This window comes from Oncorhynchus nerka, unplaced genomic scaffold, assembly GCF_034236695.1.
Source record: "Oncorhynchus nerka isolate Pitt River unplaced genomic scaffold, Oner_Uvic_2.0 unplaced_scaffold_1228, whole genome shotgun sequence".
Lineage (NCBI taxonomy): Eukaryota > Metazoa > Chordata > Actinopteri > Salmoniformes > Salmonidae > Oncorhynchus > Oncorhynchus nerka.
This window is the reverse complement of record NW_027040105.1, coordinates 38,301-62,323: the sequence shown is the minus strand read 5'-3', so window position 1 is coordinate 62,323 and position 24,023 is coordinate 38,301. Positions and strand designations below refer to the sequence as shown.

Here is a 24,023-nt window from a genome sequence, read left to right as displayed (position 1 = left end):
ACCATGTAGTCACCTGAACACAGAGTCACCATGTAGTCACCATGTAGTCACCTGAACACAGAGTCACCATGTAGTAATCTGAACACAGAGTCACCATGTAGTCACCATGTAGTCACCTGAACACAGAGTCACCATGTAGTCAACAGAACACAGAGTCACCATGCAGTCACCTGAACACAGAGTCACCATGTAGTCAACAGAACACAGAGTCACCATGCAGTCACCTGAACACAGAGTCACCATGCAGTCAACAGAACACAGAGTCACCATGCAGTCACCTGAACACAGAGTCACCATGTAGTCAACAGAACACAGAGTCACCATGCAGTCACCTGAACACAGAGTCACCATGTAGTCACCTGAACACAGAGTCACCATGTAGTCACCATGTAGTCAACTGAACACAGAGTCACCATGCAGTCACCTGAACACAGAGTCACCATGTAGTCAACAGAACACAGAGTCACCATGTAGTCACCTGAACACAGAGTCACCATGTAGTCACCTGAACACAGAGTCACCATGCAGTCACCATGTAGTCAACTGAACACAGAGTCACCATGTAGTCACCATGTAGTCACCTGAACACAGAGTCACCATGTAGTCACCTGAACACAGAGTCACCATGTAGTCACCATGTAGTCAACTGAACACAGAGTCACCATGTAGTCAACTGAACACAGAGTCACCATGCAGTCATCTGAACACAGAGTCACCATGTAGTCACCATGTAGTCAACTGAACACAGAGTCACCATGTAGTAATCTGAACACAGAGTCACCATGTAGTCACCATGTAGTCACCTGAACACAGAGTCACCATGTAGTCACCATGCAGTCACCTGAACACAGAGTTACCATGTAGTCACCTGAACACAGAGTCACCAGTCACCTGAATACAGTCACCATCAGTCACCTGAACACAGAGTCACCATGTAGTCACCATGCAGTCACCTGAACACAGAGTCACCATGTAGTCACCTGAACACAGAGTCACCATGCAGTCACCTGAACACAGAGTCACCATGCAGTCACCTGAACACAGAGTCACAGAGTCACCATGTAGTCACCTGAACACAGAGTCACCATGCAGTCACCTGAACACAGAGTCACAGAGTCACCATGCAGTCACCTGAACACAGAGTCACCATGTCAGAACACAGAGTCACCATGAGTCACAGAACACAGAGTCACCATGCAGTCACCTGAACACAGAGTCACCATGTAGTCAACAGAACACAGAGTCACCATGCAGTCACCTGAACACAGAGTCACCATGTAGTCAACAGAACACAGAGTCACCATGCAGTCACCTGAACACAGAGTCACCATGTAGTCAACAGAACACAGAGTCACCATGCAGTCACCTGAACACAGAGTCACCATGTAGTCAACAGAACACAGAGTCACCATGCAGTCACCTGAACACAGAGTCACCATGCAGTCAACAGAACACAGAGTCACCATGCAGTCACCTGAACACAGAGTCACCATGTAGTCACAGAACACAGAGTCACCATGTCACCTGAACACAGAGTCACCATGTAGTCACCATGTAGTCAGAACACAGAGTCACCATGCAGTCACCTGAACACAGAGTCACCATGCAGTAGTCAGAACACAGAGTCACCATGCAGTCACCTGAACACAGAGTCACCATGTAGTCACCTGAACACAGAGTCACCATGTAGTCACCTGAACACAGAGTCACCATGCAGTCACTGAACACAGAGTCACCATGTAGTCATCTGAACACAGAGTCACCATGTAGTCACCTGTCACCATGTAGTCACCTGAACACAGAGTCACCATGTAGTCACCATGTAGTCACCTGAACACAGAGTCACCATGTAGTCACCTGAACACAGAGTCACCATGCAGTCACCATGTAGTCAACTGAACACAGAGTCACCATGTCACTGAACACAGAGTCACCATGTAGTCACCATGTAGTCACCTGAACACAGAGTCACCATGTAGTCACCTGAACACAGAGTCACCATGTAGTCACCATGTAGTCAACTGAACACAGAGTCACCATGTAGTCACCTGAACACAGAGTCACCATGTAACACAGAGTCACCATGTAGTCACCATGTAGTCAACACAGAGTCACCATGTAGTAATCTGAACACAGAGTCACCATGTAGTCACCATGTAGTCACCTGAACACAGAGTCACCATGTAGTCACCTGAACACAGAGTCACCATGTAGTCACCATGTAGTCAACTGAACACAGAGTCACCATGCAGTCACCTGAACACAGAGTCACCATGTAGTCAACAGAACACAGAGTCACCATGTAGTCACCTGAACACAGAGTCACCATGCAGTCACCATGTAGTCAACTGAACACAGAGTCACCATGTAGTCACCTGAACACAGAGTCACCATGTAGTCACCTGAACACAGAGTCACCATGCAGTCACCACAGAGTCACCATGTAGTCACCATGTAGTCAGAACACAGAGTCACCATGTAGTCAACACAGAGTCACCATGTAGTCACCATGACCTGAACACAGAGTCACCATGCAGTCACCTGAACACAGAGTCACCATGCAGTCACCTGAACACAGAGTCACCATGTAGTCACCTGAACACAGAGTCACAGAGTCACCATGTAGTCACCTGAACACAGAGTCACCATGTAGTCACCTGAACACAGAGTCACCATGTAGTCACCTGAACACAGAGTCACCATGTAGTCACCAGAACACAGAGTCACCATGTAGTCACCTGAACACAGAGTCACCATGTAGTCACCTGAACACAGTCACCTGAACACAGAGTCACCATGCAGTCACCATGTAGTCACCTGAACACAGAGTCACCATGTAGTCACCTGAACACAGAGTCACCATGCAGTCACCTGAACACAGAGTCACCATGTAGTCACCTGAACACAGAGTCACCATGTAGTCACCATGCAGTCACCTGAACACAGAGTCACCATGTAGTCACCTGAACACAGAGTCACCATGCAGTCACCTGAACACAGAGTCACCATGCAGTCACCTGAACACAGAGTCACCATGTAGTCACCATGACCTGAACACAGAGTTACCATGTAGTCACCTGAACACAGAGTCACCATGCAGTCACCTGAACACAGAGTCACCATGCAGTCACCTGAACACAGAGTCACAGAGTCACCATGTAGTCACCTGAACACAGAGTCACCATGCAGTCACCTGAACACAGAGTCACAGAGTCACCATGCAGTCACCTGAACACAGAGTCACCATGCAGTCACCTGAACACAGAGTCACCATGCAGTCAACAGAACACAGAGTCACCATGCAGTCACCTGAACACAGAGTCACCATGTAGTCAACAGAACACAGAGTCACCATGCAGTCACCTGAACACAGAGTCACCATGCAGTCACCTGAACACAGAGTCACCATGTAGTCAACAGAACACAGAGTCACCATGCAGTCACCTGAACACAGAGTCACCATGTAGTCAACAGAACACAGAGTCACCATGCAGTCACCTGAACACAGAGTCACCATGCAGTCAACAGAACACAGAGTCACCATGCAGTCACCTGAACACAGAGTCACCATGTAGTCAACAGAACACAGAGTCACCATGCAGTCACCTGAACACAGAGTCACCATGTAGTCAACAGAACACAGAGTCACCATGCAGTCACCTGAACACAGAGTCACCATGTAGTCAACAGAACACAGAGTCACCATGCAGTCACCTGAACACAGAGTCACCATGTAGTCACCTGAACACAGAGTCACCATGTAGTCACCTGAACACAGAGTCACCATGCAGTCATCTGAACACAGAGTCACCATGTAGTCACCTGAACACAGAGTCACAGAGTCACCATGTAGTCACCTGAACACAGAGTCACCATGTAGTCACCATGTAACACAGAGTCACCATGTAGTCACCTGAACACAGAGTCACCATGCAGTCACCATGTAGTCAACTGAACACAGAGTCACCATGTAGTCATCTGAACACAGAGTCACCATGTTGTCACCATGTCACCTGAACACAGAGTCACCATGTAGTCACCTGAACACAACACCATGAGTCACCATGTAGTCAACTGAACACAGAGTCACCATGTAGTCACCTGAACACAGAGTCACCATGTAGTCAACTGAACACAGAGTCACCATGCAGTCACACAGAGTCACCATGTAGTCACCATGTAGTCACTGAACACAGAGTCACCATGTAGTCATCTGAACACAGAGTCACCATGTAGTCACCATGTAGTCACCTGAACACAGAGTCACCATGTAGTCACCTGAACACAGAGTCACCATGTAGTCACCATGAACACAGAGTCACCATGCAGTCACCTGAACACAGAGTCACCATGTAGTCACCATGTAGTCACCTGAACACAGAGTCACCATGTAGTCACCTGAACACAGAGTCACCATGAGTCACCATCACCATGTAGTCACCTGAACACAGAGTCACCATGTAGTCACCATGTAGTCACCTGAACACAGAGTCACCATGTAGTCACCTGAACACACAGAGTCAGTCACCATGTAGTCAACTGAACACAGAGTCACCATGTAGTCAACTGAACACAGATTCACCATGCAGTCATCTGAACACAGAGTCACCATGTAGTCACCATGTAGTCAACTGAACACAGAGTCACCATGTAGTAATCTGAACACAGAGTCACCATGTAGTCACCTGAACACAGAGTCACCATGTAGTCACCTGAACACAGAGTCACCATGCAGTCATCTGAACACAGAGTCACCATGTAGTCACCTGAACACAGAGTCACCATGCAGTCACACAGAGTCACCATGTAGTCACCTGAACACAGAGTCACCATGTAGTCACCATGTAGTCACCTGAACACAGAGTCACCATGTAGTCACCTGAACACAGAGTCACCATGCAGTCACCATGTAGTCAACTGAACACAGAGTCACCATGTAGTCAACTGAACACAGATTCACCATGCAGTCATCTGAACACAGAGTCACCATGTAGTCACCATGTAGTCACCTGAACACAGAGTCACCATGTAGTCACCATGCAGTCACCTGACACAGAGTCACCATGTAGTCACCTGAACACAGAGTCACTATGCAGTCAGTCAGAGTCACCATGAGTCACCTGAACACAGAGTCACCATGTAGTCACCATGAGTCACCTGAACACAGAGTCACCATGTAGTCACCTGAACACAGAGTCACCATGCAGTCACCTGAACACAGAGTCACCATGCAGTCAGTCACAGAGTCACCATGTAGTCACCTGAACACAGAGTCACCATGCAGTCACCTGAACACAGAGTCACCATGCAGTCACCTGAACACAGAGTCACCATGTAGTCACCTGAACACAGAGTCACCATGTAGTCACCTGAACACAGAGTCACCATGCAGTCATCTGAACACAGAGTCACCATGTAGTCACCTGAACACAGAGTCACAGAGTCACCATGTAGTCACCTGAACACAGAGTCACCATGTAGTCACCATGTAGTCACCTGAACACAGAGTCACCATGTAGTCACCTGAACACAGAGTCACCATGCAGTCACCATGTAGTCAACTGAACACAGAGTCACCATGTAGTCAACTGAACACAGATTCACCATGCAGTCATCTGAACACAGAGTCACCATGTAGTCACCATGTAGTCAACTGAACACAGAGTCACCATGTAGTAATCTGAACACAGAGTCACCATGTAGTCACCTGAACACAGAGTCACCATGTAGTCACCTGAACACAGAGTCACCATGCAGTCACCATGTAGTCAACTGAACACAGAGTCACCATGTAGTCACCTGAACACAGAGTCACCATGTAGTCACCATGTAGTCACCTGAACACAGAGTCACCATGTAGTCACCTGAACACAGAGTCACCATGCAGTCACCATGTAGTCAACTGAACACAGAGTCACCATGTAGTCACCTGAACACAGAGTCACCATGCAGTCACCTGAACACAGAGTCACCATGCAGTCACCTGAACACAGAGTCACCATGTAGTCACCATGCAGTCACCTGAACACAGAGTTACCATGTAGTCACCTGAACACAGAGTCACCATGCAGTCAGTCACCATGAGTCACCTGAACACAGAGTCACCATGTAGTCACCATGCAGTCACCTGAACACAGAGTTACCATGTAGTCACCTGAACACAGAGTCACCATGCAGTCACCTGAACACAGAGTCACCATGCAGTCACCTGAACACAGAGTCACCACCATGTAGTCACCTGAACACAGAGTCACCATGCAGTCACCTGAACACAGAGTCACCATGAGTCACCATGCAGTCACCTGAACACAGAGTCACCATGTAGTCACCTGAACACAGAGTCACCATGCAGTCAACAGAACACAGAGTCACCATGCAGTCACCTGAACACAGAGTCACCATGTAGTCAACAGAACACAGAGTCACCATGCAGTCACCTGAACACAGAGTCACCATGTAGTCAACAGAACACAGAGTCACCATGCAGTCACCTGAACACAGTCACCATGTAGTCACAGAACACAGAGTCACCATGCAGTCACCTGAATGCAGTCACAGAGTCACCATGTAGTCAACAGAACACAGAGTCACCATGCAGTCACCTGAACACAGAGTCACAATGCAGTCACCATGCAGTCACCTGAACACAGAGTCACCATGTCACCTGAACACAGAGTCACCATGTAGTCAACAGAACACAGAGTCACCATGCAGTCACCTGAACACAGAGTCACCATGTAGTCAACAGAACACAGAGTCACCATGCAGTCACCTGAACACAGAGTCACCATGTAGTCAACAGAACACAGAGTCACCATGCAGTCACCTGAACACAGAGTCACCATGCAGTCATCTGAACACAGAGTCACCATGTAGTCACCTGAACACAGAGTCACAGAGTCACCATGTAGTCACCTGAACACAGAGTCACCATGTAGTCACCATGTAGTCACCTGAACACAGAGTCACCATGTAGTCACCTGAACACAGAGTCACCATGCAGTCACCATGTAGTCAACTGAACACAGAGTCACCATGTAGTCAACTGAACACAGATTCACCATGCAGTCATCTGAACACAGAGTCACCATGTAGTCACCATGTAGTCACCTGAACACAGAGTCACCATGTAGTCACCATGCAGTCACCTGAACACAGAGTTACCATGTAGTCACCTGAACACAGAGTCACTATGCAGTCACCTGAACACAGAGTCACCATGCAGTCACCTGAACAGAGTCACCATGTAGTCACACAGAGTCCATGCAGTCACCTGAACACAGAGTCACCATGTAGTCACCTGAACACAGAGTCACCATGCAGTCACCTGAACACAGAGTCACCATGAGTCACCAGTCACCTGAACACAGAGTCACCATGTAGTCACCTGAACACAGAGTCACCATGCAGTCAACTGAACACAGAGTCACCATGCAGTCACCTGAACACAGAGTCACCATGTAGTCAACAGAACACAGAGTCACCATGCAGTCACCTGAACACAGAGTCACCATGTAGTCAACAGAACACAGAGTCACCATGCAGTCACCTGAACACAGAGTCACCATGTAGTCAACAGAACACAGAGTCACCATGCAGTCACCTGAACACAGAGTCACCATGTAGTCAACAGAACACAGAGTCACCATGCAGTCACCTGAACACAGAGTCACCATGCAGTCAACAGAACACAGAGTCACCATGCAGTCACCTGAACACAGAGTCACCATGTAGTCAAACACAGAGTCACATGAGTCACCATGCAGTCACCTGAACACAGAGTCACCATGTAGTCACAGAACACAGAGTCACCACAGAGTCACCATGCAGTCACCTGAACACAGAGTCACCATGTAGTCAACTGAACACAGAGTCACCATGCAGTCACCTGAACACAGAGTCACCATGCAGTCAACAGAACACAGAGTCACCATGCAGTCACCTGAACACAGAGTCACCATGTAGTCAACAGAACACAGAGTCACCATGCAGTCACCTGAACACAGAGTCACCATGTAGTCACCATGTAGTCAGAACACAGAGTCACCATGCAGTCACCTGAACACAGAGTCACCATGTAACACACAGAGTCACCATGCAGTCACCTGAACACAGAGTCACCATGCAGTCATCTGAACACAGAGTCACCATGTAGTCACCTGAACACAGAGTCACAGAGTCACCATGTAGTCACCTGAACACAGAGTCACCATGTAGTCACCATGTAGTCACCTGAACACAGAGTCACCATGTAGTCACCTGAACACAGAGTCACAGAGTCACCATGTAGTCACCTGAACACAGAGTCACCATGTAGTCACCATGTAGTCACCTGAACACAGAGTCACCATGTAGTCACCTGAACACAGAGTCACCATGCAGTCACCATGTAGTCAACTGAACAGAGTCACCATGTAGTCAACTGAACACAGAGTCACCATGCAGTCACCTGAACACAGAGTCACCATGTAGTCACCATGTCACCTGAACACAGAGTCACCATGTAGTCACCATGCAGTCACCTGAACACAGAGTTACCATGTAGTCACCTGAACACAGAGTCACTATGCAGTCACCTGAACACAGAGTCACCATGCAGTCACCTGAACACAGAGTCACAGAGTCACCATGTAGTCACCTGAACACAGAGTCACCATGCAGTCACCTGAACACAGAGTCACAGAGTCACCATGCAGTCACCTGAACACAGAGTCACCATGTCAGTCACCTGAACACAGAGTCACCATGCAGTCAACAGAACACAGAGTCACCATGCAGTCACCTGAACACAGAGTCACCATGTAGTCAACAGAACACAGAGTCACCATGCAGTCACCTGAACACAGAGTCACCATGTAGTCAACAGAACACAGAGTCACCATGCAGTCACCTGAACACAGAGTCACCATGTAGTCAACAGAACACAGAGTCACCATGCAGTCACCTGAACACAGAGTCACCATGTAGTCAACAGAACACAGAGTCACCATGCAGTCACCTGAACACAGAGTCACCATGCAGTCAACAGAACACAGAGTCACCATGCAGTCACCTGAACACAGAGTCACCATGTAGTCAACAGAACACAGAGTCACCATGCAGTCACCTGAACACAGAGTCACCATGTAGTCAACAGAACACAGAGTCACCATGCAGTCACCTGAACACAGAGTCACCATGTAGTCAACAGAACAGAACCATGCAGTCAGAGTCACCATGTAGTCACCTGAACACAGAGTCACCATGTAGTCACCTGAACACAGAGTCACCATGCAGTCATCTGAACACAGAGTCACCATGTAGTCACCTGAACACAGAGTCACAGAGTCACCATGTAGTCACCTGAACACAGAGTCACCATGTAGTCACCATGTAGTCACCTGAACACAGAGTCACCATGTAGTCACCTGAACACAGAGTCACCATGCAGTCACCATGTAGTCAACTGAACACAGAGTCACCATGTAGTCACCTGAACACAGAGTCACCATGTAGTCAACTGAACACAGAGTCACCATGCAGTCATCTGAACACAGAGTCACCATGTAGTCACCATGTAGTCAACTGAACACAGAGTCACCATGTAGTAATCTGAACACAGAGTCACCATGTAGTCACCATGTAGTCACCTGAACACAGAGTCACCATGTAGTCAACAGAACACAGAGTCACCATGCAGTCACCTGAACACAGAGTCACCATGTAGTCACCTGAACACAGAGTCACCATGTAGTCACCTGAACACAGAGTCACCATGCAGTCATCTGAACACAGAGTCACCATGTAGTCACCTGAACACAGAGTCACAGAGTCACCATGTAGTCACCTGAACACAGAGTCACCATGTAGTCACCATGTAGTCACCTGAACACAGAGTCACCATGTAGTCACCTGAACACAGAGTCACCATGCAGTCACCATGTAGTCAACTGAACACAGAGTCACCATGTAGTCACCTGAACACAGAGTCACCATGTAGTCACCTGAACACAGAGTCACCATGTCATCTGAACACAGAGTCACCATGTGTCACCATGTAGTCAACTGAACACAGAGTCACCATGTAGTCACCATGTAGTCTGAACACAGAGTCACCATGTAGTCACCATGTAGTCACCTGAACACAGAGTCACCATGTAGTCACCTGAACACAGAGTCACCATGCAGTCACCTGAACACAGAGTCACCATGCAGTCACCTGAACACAGAGTCACAGAGTCACCATGTAGTCACCTGAACACAGAGTCACCATGCAGTCACCTGAACACAGAGTCACAGAGTCACCATGCAGTCACCTGAACACAGAGTCACCATGCAGTCACCTGAACACAGAGTCACCATGCAGTCAACAGAACACAGAGTCACCATGCAACACAGAGTCACCATGCAGTCACCTGAACACAGAGTCACAGAGTCACCATGTAGAGTCACCTGAACACAGAGTCACCATGCAGTCACCTGAACACAGAGTCACAGAGTCACCATGCAGTCACCTGAACACAGAGTCACCATGCAGTCACCTGAACACAGAGTCACCATGCAGTCAACAGAACACAGAGTCACCATGCAGTCACCTGAACACAGAGTCACCATGTAGTCAACAGAACACAGAGTCACCATGCAGTCACCTGAACACAGAGTCACCATGTAGTCAACAGAACACAGAGTCACCATGCAGTCACCATGTACAGAACACAGAGTCACCAGTCACCTGAACACAGAGTCACCATGTAGTCAACAGAACACAGAGTCACCATGCAGTCACCTGAACACAGAGTCACCATGTAGTCACCTGAACACAGAGTCACCATGTAGTCACCTGAACACAGAGTCACCATGCAGTCATCTGAACACAGAGTCACCATGTAGTCACCTGAACACAGAGTCACAGAGTCACCATGTAGTCACCTGAACACAGAGTCACCATGTAGTCACCATGTAGTCACCTGAACACAGAGTCACCATGCAGTCACCATGTAGTCAACTGAACACAGAGTCACCATGTAGTCATCTGAACACAGAGTCACCATGTAGTCACCATGTAGTCACCTGAACACAGAGTCACCATGTAGTCACCTGAACACAGAGTCACCATGTAGTCACCATGTAGTCAACTGAACACAGAGTCACCATGTAGTCACCTGAACACAGAGTCACCATGTAGTCAACTGAACACAGTCACCATGCAGTCATCTGAACACAGAGTCACCATGCAGTCACCATGTAGTCAACTGAACACAGAGTCACCATGTAGTCACCTGAACACAGAGTCACCATGTAGTCAACTGAACACAGAGTCACCATGCAGTCATCTGAACACAGAGTCACCATGCAGTCACCATGTAGTCATCTGAACACAGAGTCACCATGTAGTCACCATGTAGTCAACAGAACACAGAGTCACCATGCAGTCACCTGAACACAGAGTCACCATGTAGTCAACAGAACACAGAGTCACCATGCAGTCACCTGAACACAGAGTCACCATGTAGTCAACAGAACACAGAGTCACCATGCAGTCACCTGAACACAGAGTCACCATGTAGTCAACAGAACACAGAGTCACCATGCAGTCACCTGAACACAGAGTCACCATGTAGTCACCTGAACACAGAGTCACCATGTAGTCACCTGAACACAGAGTCACCATGCAGTCATCTGAACACAGAGTCACCATGTAGTCACCTGAACACAGAGTCACAGAGTCACCATGTAGTCACCTGAACACAGAGTCACCATGTAGTCACCATGTAGTCACCTGAACACAGAGTCACCATGTAGTCACCTGAACACAGAGTCACCATGCAGTCACCATGTAGTCAACTGAACACAGAGTCACCATGTAGTCATCTGAACACAGAGTCACCATGTAGTCACCATGTAGTCACCTGAACACAGAGTCACCATGTAGTCACCTGAACACAGAGTCACCATGTAGTCACCATGTAGTCAACTGAACACAGAGTCACCATGTAGTCACCTGAACACAGAGTCACCATGTAGTCAACTGAACACAGAGTCACCATGCAGTCATCTGAACACAGAGTCACCATGCAGTCACCATGTAGTCAACTGAACACAGAGTCACCATGTAGTAATCTGAACACAGAGTCACCATGTAGTCACCATGTAGTCACCTGAACACAGAGTCACCATGTAGTCACCTGAACACAGAGTCACCATGTAGTCACCATGTAGTCAACTGAACACAGAGTCACCATGTAGTCAACTGAACACAGAGTCACCATGCAGTCATCTGAACACAGAGTCACCATGTAGTCATCTGAACACAGAGTCACCATGCAGTCATCTGAACACAGAGTCACCATGTAGTCACCATGCAGTCATCTGAACACAGAGTCACCATGTAGTCACCATGTAGTCACCTGAACACAGAGTCACCATGTAGTCACCTGAACACAGAGTCACCATGTACTCACCTGAACACAGAGTCACCATGTAGTCACCTGAACACAGAGTCACCATGCAGTCATCTGAACACAGAGTCACCATGTAGTCATCAGAACACAGAGTCACCATGTAGTCACCATGTAGTCACCTGAACACAGAGTCACCATGTAGTCACCATGTAGTCAACTGAACACAGAGTCACAGAGTCACCATGTAGTCACCATGTAGTCATCTGAACACAGAGTCACCATGTAGTCACCATGAGTCACTGAACACAGAGTCACCATGTAGTCACCATGTAGTCACTGAACACAGAGTCACCATGTAGTCACACAGAGTCACCATGTAGTCAACTGAACACAGAGTCACAGAGTCACCATGTAGTCACCTGAACACAGAGTCACCATGTAGTCATCTGAACACAGAGTCACCATGCAGTCACCTGAACACAGAGTCACCATGCAGTCACCTGAACACAGAGTCACCATGTAGTCACCTGAACACAGAGTCACCATGTAGTCACCTGAACACAGAGTCACCATGTAGTCACCTGAACACAGAGTCACCATGCAGTCACCTGAACACAGAGTCACCATGCAGTCACCTGAACACAGAGTCACCATGTTGTTACCTGAACACAGTCACCATGTATTCATCTGAACACAGAGACACCATGCAGTCACCTGAACACAGAGTCACCATGCAGTCACCTGAACACAGAGTCACCATGCAGTCATCTGAACACAGAGACACCATGCAGTCATCTGAACACAGAGTCACCATGCAGTCACCTGAACACAGAGTCACCATGCAGTCACCTGAACACAGAGTCACCATGCAGTCACCTGTCACCATGCAGTCACCTGAACACAGAGTCACAGAGTCACAACACAGAGTCACCATGCAGTCACCTGAAGAGTCACCATGTAGTCACAGAGTCACCATGTAGTCACCTGAACACAGAGTCACCATGCAGTCACCTGAACACAGAGTCACCATGTAGTCACCTGAACACAGAGTCACCATGCAGTCACCTGAATACAGAGTCACCATGCAGTCACCTGAATACAGAGTCACCATGCAGTCAACTGAACACAGAGTCACCATGTAGTCACCTGAACACAGAGTCACCATGTAGTCACCTGAACACAGAGTCACCATGCAGTCACCTGAACAGAACACAGAGTCACCATGCAGTCACCTGAACACAGAGTCACCATGCAGTCACCTGAACACAGAGTCACAGAGTCACCATGCAGTCACCTGAACACAGAGTCACCATGCAGTCACCTGAACACAGAGTCACCATGTAGTCACCTGAACACAGAGTCACCATGTAGTCACCTGAACACAGATCACCATGCAGTCACCTGAACACAGAGTCACCATGTAGTCACCTGAAACACAGAGTCACCATGCAGTCACCTGAACACAGAGTCACCATGCAGTCAACTGAACACACCATGTAGTCAACTGAACACAGAGTCACCATGTAGTCACCTGAACACAGAGTCACAGAGTCACCATGTAGTCACCTGAACACAGAGTCACCATGTAGTCACCTGAACACAGAGTCACCATGCAGTCACCATGTAGTCATCAGAACACAGAGTCACCATATAGTCACCATGTAGTCACCTGAACACAGAGTCACCATGTAGTCACCTGAACACAGAGTCACCATGTAGTCACCATGTAGTCAACTGAACACAGAGTCACCATGTAGTCACCTGAACACAGAGTCACCATGTAGTCAACTGAACACAGAGTCACCATGCAGTCATCTGAACACAGAGTCACCATGTAGTCACCATGTAGTCAACTGAACACAGAGTCACCTTGTAGTAATCTGAACACAGAGTCACCATGTAGTCACCTGAACACAGAGTCACCATGCAGTCACCTGAACACAGTCACCATGTCACCATGCAGTCACCTGAACACAGAGTCACCATGCAGTCACCTGAACACAGAGTCACCATGTAGTCACCTGAACACAGAGTCACCATGTAGTCACCTGAACACAGATTCACCATGCAGTCACCTGAACACAGAGTCACCATGTAGTCACCTGAATACAGAGTCACCATGCAGTCACCTGAACACAGAGTCACCATGCAGTCAACTGAACAAAGAGTCACCATGTAGTCAACTGAACACAGAGTCACCATGTAGTCACCTGAACACAGAGTCACAGAGTCACCATGTAGTCACCTGAACACAGAGTCACCATGTAGTCACCTGAACACAGAGTCACCATGCAGTCACCATGTAGTCACTGAACACAGAGTCACCATGTAGTCACCTGAACACAGAGTCACCATGTAGTCACCATGTAGTCACCTGAACACAGAGTCACCATGTAGTCACCTGAACACAGAGTCACCATGTAGTCACCATGTAGTCAACTGAACACAGAGTCACCATGTAGTCACCTGAACACAGAGTCACCATGTAGTCACCTGAACACAGAGTCACCATGCAGTCAACTGAACACAGAGTCACCATGTAGTCACCATGTAGTCACCTGAACACAGAGTCACCATGTAGTCACCTGAACACAGAGTCACCATCACCATGTAGTCAACTGAACACAGAGTCACCATGTAGTCAACTGAACACAGAGTCACCATGCAGTCATCTGAACACAGAGTCACCATGTAGTCATCTGAACACAGAGTCACCATGCAGTCATCTGAACACAGAGTCACCATGTAGTCACCATGCAGTCACCTGAACACAGAGTCGAAGTCACAGAGTCACCATGTAGTCACCTGAACACAGAGTCACCATGTAGTCACCTGAACACAGAGTCACCATGTAGTCACCATGTCAGTCACCTGAACACAGAGTCACCATGTAGTCACCTGAACACAGAGTCACCATGTAGTCACCTGAACACAGAGTCACCATGCAGTCAGAGTCACCATGTAGTCACCTGAACACAGAGTCACCATGTAGTCACCTGAACACAGAGTCACCATGTAGTCACCTGAACACAGAGTCACCATGCAGTCACCTGAACACAGAGTCACCATGCAGTCACCTGAACACAGAGTCACCATGTTGTTACCTGAACACAGTCACCATGTATTCATCTGAACACAGAGACACCATGCAGTCACCTGAACAAAGAGTCACCATGCAGTCACCTGAACACAGAGTCACCATGCAGTCACCTGAACACAGAGTCACAGAGTCACCATGTAGTCACCTGAACACAGAGTCACCATGCAGTCACCTGAACACAGAGTCACAGAGTCACAGAGTCACCACAGTCACCACAGAGTCACCATACAGTCACCTGAACACAGAGTCACCATGTAGTCAACAGAACACAGAGTCACCATGCAGTCACCTGAACACAGAGTCACCATGTAGTCAACAGAACACAGAGTCACCATGCAGTCACCTGAACACAGAGTCACCATGTAGTCAACAGAACACAGAGTCACCATGCAGTCACCTGAACACAGAGTCACCATGTAGTCAACAGAACACAGAGTCACCATGCAGTCACCTGAACACAGAGTCAACATGTAGTCAACAGAACACAGAGTCACCATGCAGTCACCTGAACACAGAGTCACAATGCAGTCAACAGAACACAGAGTCACCATGCAGTCACCTGAACACAGAGTCACCATGTAGTCAACAGAACACAGAGTCACCATGCAGTCACCTGAACACAGAGTCACCATGTAGTCAACAGAACACAGAGTCACCATGCAGTCACCTGAACACAGAGTCACCATGTAGTCAACAGAACACAGAGTCACCATGCAGTCACCTGAACACAGAGTCACCATGTAGTCACCTGAACACAGAGTCACCATGTAGTCACCTGAACACAGAGTCACCATGCAGTCATCTGAACACAGAGTCACCATGTAGTCACCTGAACACAGAGTCACAGAGTCACCATGTAGTCACCTGAACACAGAGTCACCATGTAGTCACCATGTAGTCACCTGAACACAGAGTCACCATGTAGTCACCTGAACACAGAGTCACCATGCAGTCACCATGTAGTCAACTGAACACAGAGTCACCATGTAGTCACCTGAACACAGAGTCACCATGTAGTCAACTGAACACAGAGTCACCATGCAGTCATCTGAACACAGAGTCACCATGCAGTCACCTGAACACAGAGTCACCATGCAGTCACCTGAAGAGAGAGTCACAGAGTCACCATGTAGTCACCTGAACACAGAGTCACCATGTAGTCACCTGAACACAGATTCACCATGCAGTCACCTGAACACAGAGTCACCATGTAGTCACCTGAATACAGAGTCACCATGCAGTCACCTGAACACAGAGTCACCATGCAGTCAACTGAACAAAGAGTCACCATGTAGTCAACTGAACACAGAGTCACCATGTAGTCACCTGAACACAGAGTCACAGAGTCACCATGTAGTCACCTGAACACAGAGTCACCATGCAGTCACCTGAACACAGAGTCACCATGCAGTCACCTGAACACAGAGTCACCATGAGTCACCATGAGTCACAGTCACCATGCAGTCACCTGAACACAGAGTCACCATGCAGTCACCTGAACACAGAGTCACCATGTAGTCACCTGAACACAGAGTCACCATGTAGTCACCTGAACACAGAGTCACCATGTAGTCAGTCACCATGCAGTCACCTGAACACAGAGTCACCATGTACCTGAATCACCATGCAGTCACCTGAACACAGAGTCACCATGCAGTCAGAACAAAGAGTCACCATGTAGTCAACTGAACACAGAGTCACCATGTAGTCACCTGAACACAGAGTCACAGAGTCACCATGTAGTCACCTGAACACAGAGTCACCATGTAGTCACCTGAACACAGAGTCACCATGCAGTCACCATGTAGTCATCTGAACACAGAGTCACCATGCAGTCACCTGAACAGTCACCTGAACACAGAGTCACCATGTAGTCACCTGAACACAGAGTCACCATGTAGTCAACTGAACACAGAGTCACCATGCAGTCACCTGAACACAGAGTCACCATGCAGTCACCTGAACACAGAGTCACCATGCAGTCACCTGAACACAGAGTCACAGAGTCACCATGTAGTCACCTGAACACAGAGTCACCATGTAGTCACCTGAACACAGAGTCACCATGCAGTCACCTGAACACAGAGTCACCATGTAGTCACCTGAACACAGAGTCACCATGCAGTCACCTGAACACAGAGTCACCATGCAGTCAACTGAACAAGAGTCACCATGTCAGTCAACTGAACACAGAGTCACCATGTAGTCACCTGAACACACACAGAGTCACCATGTAGTCACCTGAACACAGAGTCACCATGCAGTCACCTGAACACAGAGTCACCATGCAGTCACCTGAACACAGAGTCACCATGCAGTCACCTGAACACAGAGTCACACACCATGCAGTCACCATGAACAACAGAGTCACCATGCAGTCACCTGAACACAGAGTCACCATGAGTCACCATGTAGTCACCTGAACACAGAGTCACCATGTAGTCACCTGAACACAGACACAGAGTCACCTGAACACAGAGTCACCATGTAGTCACCTGAATACAGAGTCACCATGCAGTCACCTGAACACAGAGTCACCATGCAGTCAACTGAACACAGAGTCACCATGTAGTCAACTGAACACAGAGTCACCATGTAGTCACCTGAACACAGAGTCACCATGAGTCACCATGTAGTCACCTGAACACAGAGTCACCATGTAGTCACCTGAACACAGAGTCACCATGCAGTCACCATGTCACCATCAGTCAGAACACAGAGTCACCATCACCATGTAGTCACCTGAACACAGAGTCACCATGTAGTCACCTGAACACAGAGTGTCACCATGTCAACTGAACACAGAGTCACCATGTAGTCACCTGAACACAGAGTCACCATGTAGTCAACTGAACACAGAGTCACCATGCAGTCACCTGAACACAGAGTCACCATGTAGTCACCATGCAGTCAACTGAACACAGAGTCACCAACTGAACACAGAGTCACCATGCAGTCATCACAGAGTCACCAACACAGAGTCACCTGAGTCACCTGAACAGAGTCACCATGCAGTCACCTGAACACACAGAGTCACCATGCAGTCACCATGCAGTCACCTGAACACAGAGTCACCATGCAGTCACCTGAAGAGAGAGTCACAGAGTCACCATGTAGTCACCTGAACACAGAGTCACCATGTAGTCACCTGAACACAGATTCACCATGCAGTCACCTGAACACAGAGTCACCATGTAGTCACCTGAACACAGAGTCACCATGCAGTCACCTGAACACAGAGTCACCATGCAGTCAACTGAACAAAGAGTCACCATGTAGAACTGAACACAGAGTCACCATGTAGTCACCTGAACACAGAGTCACAGAGTCACCATGTAGTCACCTGAACACAGAGTCACCATGAGTCACCATCACCATGTAGTCACCTGAACACAGAGTCACCATGCAGTCACCATGTAGTCAACTGAACACAGAGTCACCATGTAGTCATCAGAACACAGAGTCACCATATAGTCACCATGTAGTCACCTGAACACAGAGTCACCATGTAGTCACCTGAACACAGAGTCACCATGTAGTCACCATGTAGTCAACTGAACACAGAGTCAGAGTCACCATGTAGTCACCTGAACACAGAGTCACCATGTAGTCAACTGAACACAGAGTCACCATGCAGTCATCTGAACACAGAGTCACCATGTAGTCACCATGTAGTCACCTGAACACAGAGTCACCATGTAGTCATCTGAACACAGAGTCACCATGTAGTCACCATGTAGTCACCTGAACACAGAGTCACCATGTAGTCATCTGAACACAGAGTCACCATGCAGTCACCATGTAGTCAACTGAACACAGAGTCACCATGTAGTCAACTGAACACAGAGTCACCATCTGAACACAGAGTCACCATGTAGTCACCTGAACACAGAGTCACCATGCAGTCATCTGAACACAGAGTCACCATGTAGTCACCTGCAGTCATCTGAACACAGAGTCACCATGTAGTCACCATGTAGTCACCTGAACACAGAGTCACCATGTAGTCACTGAACACAGAGTCACCATGTCACCATGTAGTCACCTGAACACAGAGTCACCATGTAGTCATCTGAACACAGAGTCACCATGCAGTCACCTGAACACAGAGTCACCATGCAGTCACCTGAACACAGAGTCACCATGTAGTCACCTGAACACAGAGTCACCATGTAGTCACCTGAACACAGAGTCACCATGTAGTCACCTGAACACAGAGTCACCATGCAGTCACCTGAACACAGAGTCACCATGCAGTCACCTGAACACAGAGTCACCATGTTGTTACCTGAACACAGTCACCATGTAGTCATCTGAACACAGAGTCACCATGCAGTCACCTGAACACAGAGTCACCATGCAGTCACCTGAACACAGAGTCACCATGCAGTCACCTGAACACAGAGTCACCATGAGTCACCATCACCATGTCACCATGTCACCATGTCACCTGAACACAGAGTCACCATGTAGTCACCATGTAGTCACCTGAACACAGAGTCACCATGCAGTCACCTGAACACAGAGTCACCATGCAGTCAACAGAACACAGAGTCACCATGCAGTCACCTGAACACAGAGTCACCATGTCAGAACACAGAGTCACCATGAACACAGAGTCACCATGCAGTCACCTGAACACAGAGTCACCATGTAGTCACCACAGAGTCACCATGAGTCACCTGACAGAGTCACCATGTAGTCACAGAACACAGAGTCACCATGCAGTCACCTGAACACAGAGTCACCATGTAGTCACAGAACACAGAGTCACCATGCAGTCACCTGAACACAGAGTCACCATGTAGTCAACAGAACACAGAGTCACCATGCAGTCACCTGAACACAGAGTCACCATGTAGTCAACAGAACACAGAGTCACCATGTAGTCACCTGAACACAGAGTCACCATGTAGTCAACACAGAGTCACCATGAACACAGAACACAGAGTCACCATGCAGTCACCTGAACACAGAGTCACCATGTAGTCAACAGAACACAGAGTCACCATGCAGTCACCTGAACACAGAGTCACCATGTAGTCACCTGAACACAGAGTCACCATGTCACCATAGTCACCTGAACACAGAGTCACCATGAGTCACAACACAGAGTCACCATGCAGTCACCTGAACACAGAGTCACCATGTAGTCACCATGAACACAGAGTCACCATGTAGTCATGTAGTCACTGAACACAGAGTCACCATGTAGTCACCTGAACACAGAGTCACCATGTAGTCAACTGAGTCACCTGAACACAGAGTCACTATTGTAAAGTGGCTGTTCCATGCAGTCACCTGAACACAGAGTCACCATGTGAAACACAGAGTCACCATGTAGTCATCTGAACACAGAGTCACCATGTAGTCACCTGTCACCATGTAGTCAACTGAACACAGAGTCACCATGTAGTCACCTGAACACAGAGTCACCATGTAGTCAACTGAACACAGAGTCACCATGCAGTCATCTGAACACAGAGTCACCATGTAGTCACCATGTAGTCAACTGAACACAGAGTCACCATGTAGTCACCTGAACACAGAGTCACCATGTAGTCAACTGAACACAGAGTCACCATGCAGTCACCACAACACCAGAGTCACCATGAACACAGAGTCACAGAGTCACCATGTAGTCACCTGAACACAGAGTCACCATGCAGTCACCTGAACACAGAGTCACCATGTAGTCAGAACACAGAGTCACCATGCAGTCACCATGAGTCACCATGCAGTCACCTGAACACAGAGTCACCATGTAGTCAACTGAACACAGAGTCACCATGCAGTCACCTGAACACAGAGTCACCATGCAGTCACCTGAACACAGAGTCACCATGTCACCAACACAGAGTGTAGTCACCTGAACACAGAGTCACAGAGTCATGCAGTCACCTGAACACAGAGTCACCATGTCACCTGAACACAGAGTCACCATGCAGTCACCTGAACACAGAGTCACCATGCAGTCACCTGAACACAGAGTCACCATGTAGTCACAGAACACAGAGTCACCATGCAGTCACCTGAACACAGAGTCACCATGTAGTCAACAGAACACAGAGTCACCATGCAGTCACCTGAACACAGAGTCACCATGTAGTCACCTGAACACAGAGTCACCATGCAGTCACCTGAACACAGAGTCACCATGTAGTCAACTGAACACAGAGTCACCATGCAGTCACCTGAACACAGAGTCACCATGTAGTCACCTGAACACAGAGTCACCATGCAGTCACCTGAACACAGAGTCACCATGTAGTCACCTGAACACAGAGTCACCATGTAGTCACCATGTAGTCAACTGAACACAGAGTCACCATGTAGTCACCTGAACACAGAGTCACCATGTAGTCAACTGAACACAGAGTCACCATGCAGTCATCTGAACACAGAGTCACCATGTAGTCACCATGTAGTCAACTGAACACAGAGTCACCATGTAGTCATCTGAACACAGAGTCACCATGTAGTCACCTGAACACAGAGTCACCATGTAGTCACCTGAACACAGAGTCACCAGAGTCACCATGCAGTCACCTGAACACAGAGTCACCATGAACAACAGAGTCACCATGAGTCACCATGTAGTCACCTGAACACAGAGTCACCATGTAGTCACCTGAACACAGAGTCACCATGCAGTCAGAACACAGAGTCACCATGTAGTCACCTGAACACAGAGTCACCATGCAGTCAGTCACCATGTAACACAGAGTCACCATGCAGTCACCTGAACACAGAGTCACCATGTAGTCATGAACACAGAGTCACCATGTAGTCACCTGAACACAGAGTCACCATGTAGTCACCTGAACACAGAGTCACCATGTAGTCACCTGAACACAGAGTCACCATGTAGTCACCTGAACACAGAGTCACCATGCAGTCACCATGTCACCTGAACACAGAGTCACCATGTAGTCATCTGAACACAGAGTCACCATGTACCATGTCACCATGTAGTCACCTGAACACAGAGTCACCATGTAGTCACCTGAACACAGAGTCACCATGTAGTCACCATGTAGTCAACTGAACACAGAGTCACCATGTAGTCACCTGAACACAGAGTCACCATGTAGTCACTGAACAGAGTCACCATGCAGTCATCTGAACACAGAGTCACCATGTAGTCACCATGTAGTCAACTGAACACAGAGTCACCTTGTAGTAATCTGAACACAGAGTCACCATGTAGTCACCATGTAGTCACCTGAACACAGAGTCACCATGCAGTCACCTGAACACAGAGTCACCATGTAGTCACCATGTAGTCAACTGAACACAGAGTCACCATGTAGTCAACTGAACACAGAGTCACCATGCAGTCATCTGAACACAGAGTCACCATGTAGTCATCTGAACACAGAGTCACCATGCAGTCATCTGAACACAGAGTCACCATGTAGTCACCATGCAGTCATCTGAACACAGAGTCGCCATGTAGTCACCATGTAGTCACCTGAACACAGAGTCACCATGTAGTCATCTGAACACAGAGTCACCATGTAGTCACCATGTAGTCACCTGAACACAGAGTCACCATGTAGTCATCTGAACACAGAGTCACCATGCAGTCACCTGAACACAGAGTCACCATGCAGTCACCTGAACACAGAGTCACCATGTCACCTGAACACAGTCACCATGTCACAGAGTCACCATGTAGTCACCTGAACACAGAGTCACCATGAGTCACCATGACAGAGTCACCATGTAGTCACCATGAACACAGAGTCACCATGTAGTCACCTGAACACAGAGTCACCATGTAGTCATCTGAACACAGAGTCACCATGCAGTCACCTGAACACAGAGTCACCATGTAGTCACCTGAACACAGAGTCACCACCATGCAGTCAGTCACCATGTGAACACAGAGTCACCATGTAGTCACCTGAACACAGAGTCACCATGTAGTCACCTGAACACACAGAGTCACCATGCAGTCACCTGAACACAGAGTCACCATGCAGTCACCTGAACACAGAGTCACCATGCAGTCAACTGAACACAGAGTCACCATCACCTGAACAGTCACCATGTAGAACACAGAGTCACCATGTCACCATGTAGTCAACTGAACACAGAGTCACCATGCAGTCACCTGAACACAGAGTCACCATGTAGTCAACAGAACACAGAGTCACCATGTAGTCACCTGAGAGTCACAGAGTCACCATGTAGTCACCTGAACACAGAGTCACCATGCAGTCACCTGAACACAGAGTCACCATGCAGTCAGTCACCATGCAGTCACCTGAACACAGAGTCACCATGTAGTCAACTGAACACAGAGTCACCATGCAGTCACCTGAACACAGAGTCACCATGTAGTCAACTGAACACAGAGTCACCATGCAGTCACCTGAACACAGAGTCACCATGTCACCACAGAGTCAACAGAACACAGAGTCACCATGCAGTCAGTCACCTGAACACAGAGTCACCATGTAGTCACCTGAACACAGAGTCACCATGTAGTCACCATGCAGTCACCTGAACACAGAGTCACCATGTAGTCACCATGT

At 48.2% G+C, this 24,023-nt stretch overlaps 1 protein-coding gene across 1 annotated transcript in view; it reads right to left on the bottom strand.

Annotated features, from left to right (window-relative positions):
• Positions 1 to 24,023, bottom strand: part of LOC135569058 (paired box protein Pax-5-like) — a 144,805-nt gene that overhangs the window by 85,192 nt on the left and 35,590 nt on the right. The gene's annotated exons all lie outside the window — the stretch shown is intronic.